Source organism: Lontra canadensis, unplaced genomic scaffold (genome assembly GCF_010015895.1).
Source record: "Lontra canadensis isolate GAN:19392208 unplaced genomic scaffold, GSC_riverotter_1.0 scaffold501, whole genome shotgun sequence".
Lineage (NCBI taxonomy): Eukaryota > Metazoa > Chordata > Mammalia > Carnivora > Mustelidae > Lontra > Lontra canadensis.
Window position 1 is genome coordinate 36592 of NW_022631492.1, and position 4924 is coordinate 41515.

The 4924-nt window shown below is 50.7% G+C and overlaps 1 pseudogene; it reads right to left on the minus strand.

Annotated features, from left to right (window-relative positions):
* Nucleotides 1-1906: 1906 nt before the first annotated feature.
* Nucleotides 1907-3187, minus strand: LOC116863065 (annotated as a pseudogene).
* Between the last annotated feature and the right edge of the window lie 1737 nt (nt 3188-4924).

Genomic DNA, 4924 nt, shown 5'->3' on the forward strand with positions numbered 1-4924 from the left:
GGGCAGCTGGGTCAGCACCAGGGAGGCCATTCAGGAGCCTGTCCATGGGGCTGAGCTAGGTGGGCTCCTGTGGAGCTACAGACAACACCTGATTCAGGGAAAGGTGGTCCTGTGGCCTCACCATCTACCCTTCCTGCTTCATGTCCCCTCTCCATCCCCCAAATGAACTGTGGTCCTATTCTCAGCATGTCACCAGAATGGAAAACTCTTTCATTCTGTCACTTGTTCATCACGGTGCATGTGGGAATTTACTGTCACACAGTCACCTGCCATTGGAGATTCATCATGACTTCTAGTTTGTTTCCACATGGGCTGGGTATCTGTATGACTCCTCTAATCCCACAGCAGTTCAGCAACTTACATCTCAACACTTTGATTCCTTTCATTTTTTTCTTCCACGTCTCACATAAATTTGTGTGAAGTGCCAGAAACCATCCCTGACTCAGGAACTCACTTTAAGCTCTGTGTGTCTGTGAGGGTCCCCGGAGTCATGACTGCACACAGTGTGATCTCTGGGGACTGGATAGTCAGTGGTTCCTCCTGGGAACTGGATTCTGTCACTGAATCAAGGACAGCACAGGGGCCTGAGATGTGGCCTGAGACCGTGGGAGTCACTGCACTCTGGAAACAGTCTCACAAGGAGACTACAGACTCTCCTTCCAGGGACCACTAGCTCCGAGTGTCCCACCTCCTATTCATGAGATGCTCAAGGCAGTTGCAGCCCCGGTTCTGAGTCCACCTGGAGGTGGCTCAGAAGAGGCAGAAGGTGAGGAGTTAGGGCGTCTCTGGATGTGCCCAGCACAGAAGGGTCAGTTCCCTGGGACTGGAGAATGAGAGAAGTGTAATTTCTAGGTGAGGTACTCCCTGTGTCAGGACTCTTGTCAGTGTCCTGGGTAACAGTGTGTATCTGACCCTCAGAATAAGGTCCCTGCAGCCTGAGGAGATAAGGATGGTTCATCCTGGCAGCCTCTGAGGACTGAACCCTGGACCCCTGCTGATCCCCAGACTGGTGTGCCTCTAAGACTCGCCCTTGGCAGCCTCAGCCTCTGTCCTGCTCCTCCTGATGTAGCTCTGCTGCCCCCTGCTGGTGGAGAAGGACTCAGACCAGCAGCTTCCCTCCTGCAGGTCTCCCCAGAGCACCTGTCACCTGAATAGGGGTGTGGACAAGGTTATCCAGGTCCCACAAGCAGCTGCCCCTACTGCCCTGCCCAGACCAGCACAGAAAGTCACATACACTGTGCAGGAGACAGCACAGGTAGGAATCCTTCCCCTTGTCCATGGGTTGATATGCCCTAGCCTGTCCCACTGGACGTTGCAACATGTTGGGTGCAGGGTGAAGTGTAGTGAGTTGTTTTTTTTTTTAAACATTTTATTTATTTATTTGACAAACATAGGTCACAAGTATAGAGGCAGGCAGAGAGAGAGAGGAGGAAGCAGGCTCCCCGCGGAGCGGAGAACGATTTGGGGCTCAATCCCAGGACCCTGGGATCATGACCTGAGCCAAAGGCAGAGGCTTAACCCACTGAGCCACCCAGGCCCCCCAAGGGTAGTGTATTTTGAAAGGGTCACAGTCCAGAAAACCTTTGTGAGATCCCATTGGCATCCCTTTCTCTCCATTTAGGAATCAAGTCTGATGCTGCCTGCATCCCAGTGAGTGTCGCTGGGTCACAGTGCAGCAGGTGATCCTTCTAGCACTAACCTTTACATGTGCACCTGTCTTTATTGGCCTATTTCTGTCATCTCTGCCACTGCTGTTTCTATTACATCCCATAGCACTAGCAGTCTGGGGGAGGATGTTTTGTAAATAAGCCTCTTAGGTGATTTGGATGAAACAGGGGAGTTGGGAATCCGACCAGGATGTGCAATTTCATGTCATACACATCACCCGTTTGCTAAGCCCCTTTCCTCATATTTCTGCGGAAGATGAACAAGAGACTCTCAGCCCAGCGCCCACTCACTGAGACCCCACAATCTTTGTTTCATTCATAAGACTCTGTCAATATTTGTACATCAGTGAATTTGGAAACCAAGTGTTTCTAACATCAGTATAATTTTCTGCATTTTGTATCACGTAAAGTTGAGGTCCAAGGAGACTAGGTTCCCAGGAGATCAGAGGAAAGTGGGGGTGAGTACAGGATGGAGCCCAGGTATGCTGGATTCAGATCCTGGGCTCCTTGCTGTAGAGTTTGTGCAGGACTGGGAGGAAGGAGACAGACTGGGGACCACAGACTTGGGGACCTCAAACAAACCTGTTCACTGCTCTGTGCATAGGCCTCCTGGGGCTGGAGGAGAAGGTGATGCAGTCAGGGAAGGGGTTTGTGTCTCACAGTGACACAAGCACACTGTGAGCATTACCAATGTTGTCATAGGACTGACCGTAATAGTCAGCCTTGTCCTTGGCCTGTGCACTGCTGATGGTGAGGGTGGCCGTGTTCTCTGACTTGGAGCAGAGATTCGCTCTGGGATCCCAGAGGGCCTCTCACTATCCAAATAAATTACCATCAGAGGGGCTTGCCCTGGCTTCTGTTGGTACCATTGTACATAAACATAGTCCAGTTCCTCTCCAGTGCAGGTGATTGTAGCTGTCTGTTCCAGGGCCACTGACACAAAGGGCGGCTGAGTCAGCTCACTGGAGACCACAGAGCCGAAAAGGCAGAAAAGGAGAGGTTGCAATGAGGTCCAGGGGCTCATCCCATCATCCCAATACTGAGGCTGTGCTGTGCCTGAGCTCAGGGTTTGGGGCAGGCTCAGCTCAGGTCCTGTGGGGCTGAGAGTGTGGGCTGAACTGGGGAGAGTACCTGTGCAGAGAGTGAGGACAAGGGGTGAAAGAGGAGTCCAGGCCATGGTGGATGTGCCCAGGGCTCTGTCTTCTGAAATCCTCAGCTGGGCCAGGCTCACCCTGGCCTCTCTTCTTTCTTTCCAGGCCTTTTGTTCTGTGGTTGTTAGTAATTATGCAAATTTCCTCCCCTCTGGGACTCAGACAACTTGTGACCTCAGACCAGGTGACTGAGGAGGAAGAAAGGATCCCATAGCTTCCTCCCAAAGCTCTCAGGTCAGAAAATGAACATTGGTCTCCAAATCTGGTATCATAGTCATATTCCCGTGGTTTGAACACAACCAGTGTCCCTACCCATTCTGCCTGAGGGATGTCTGGGGCTGGCCCAGGGCCTTCCAGAATCCTGGCCATGGGGCAGGCCTGGTCCCTCTGAGAAATGCAGAGAACACTAGATTCAGGGAAATGTGGTACTGTGACCTCATTACCTCCTTCCCTGACTTCTTGTTCCCTCTGCATCCCCCAGAGATTCTGTGGTCCCATACTTGGCATGACAACAAAATAGGAAACTCTCTCATTTTGAGATTCTTTCATCATTTTGCAAGTAGGTGCTTACTTGTTAAACAACCACCTACTGTTGGAGATTCATCAGGATTTCTAGTCTATTTAGACATGGTACTGTTGTCTCTATGCAGCCCCCATCACACAGTAGACCAGCAATTGGTATAATCAACCATTTTATTCCTTTTAATTTTTTCATCAATGTTTCATGCAAACCTGTGTAAAGGGCCTGAGTCCATGAGGAACAACTTCAAGGTTTGTGATCTTGTGAGGATCCACACGATCACATGTTCCTATATGTTGTGAGTTCGAGCGTCTGAGCCATGGTCCCTACAGCCATGAGAATCACGTCACTCTGGAGACAGTCTCACAAGGAGGCTGCGGATGCTCCTTCCAGGGACCAGGGTCCTGAGTGCTCTGCCTCCTGCCCCCTGAGATGCTCTTGAACAAAGGAGCTGCAGCCCCAGGTGGAGGTGGGGAAGGAGAGGCAGAGTGTGAGTCATCGGGTGTCTCTGGATGTGCCCAGCAGAGGGGAGTCAGTCCCTGGGGACACTGGTGGACAGAGAGGGTACCTGAATTTCCCAGGTGAGGTGCCCACTGTGTCAAGACTCCCACCAGTGTTCTTGGTGACACTGTGTGTGTTTGACTATCAGAACATGTTCCTTGGAGCCTGAGGGGATAGGATGGATCATCCTGACAGTCTCTGAGGACTGAAACTTAGACAACCTGCTGACCATCAGGCCTGGTGTCCCTGAGAGGCTTTCCCTGGGCAGCCCCAGCCTCTGACCTGCTGCTCCTGATGCAGCTCTGCTGCCCCCTGCTGGTGGAGGAGGACTCAGACCAGGAGCTTCCCTCCTGCTGGTCACCCCAGAGCACCTGTTGCATGAGAAGGGGTGTGAACCAGGGTTTTAAGGCTTTCACAGTAAGTTGCCCTACCTGTACCCTGCCCAGCACAGAAGGCCACATAGAAGGTGCAGGAGGCGAGTCTGGTGTGATTTCTGTACTGGTTACAGGGTTGAAATGCTCTGGCTTAGCCTGCAATCTTGTTTCAGAAATGAGAGTACAGGGTACAGTGCAAGTGCATTTGAAAAGGGTCATTGTCCAGACAAACGTGTGTAATGACCCACAGGCACCAGGTTCCTGTGTATTTAGGAATCAGGACTAATGCTTCCTGCATCACTCTCCATGTAGCGAGGTCATCAGAACAACAGGTGATACTTCTGGTGCTAAATTCAGTTGAAGAGGCAAACCTTTAATTTTATTGTTATTCCTGCTGTTTTTACCTCTTTTCCCTTATTCCAGTCTGCATCTCCTGGAATTTGGTGTGGGAGTCTTTTTAAACTAGCCTAGTCTCTGGTTTGGTGGAAATGGGATCCTGCTCATTCATACCTGGACCCAACTGCACATGAAGAAGGTTACAGTGTAGTGGAAAAGCTGAAGACTTTTCCTTGGATTCCCCCATTTGCAGACAGGAGACTCCAACACCGGGGTTAGCTCACTGAGACTTCACGGAGTTGTTCTCATGAAAGAGATTCTTTAACGTTTTGTGTCATTTAATATGAAAAAGTATTTGTTACATGAGTTATGCTT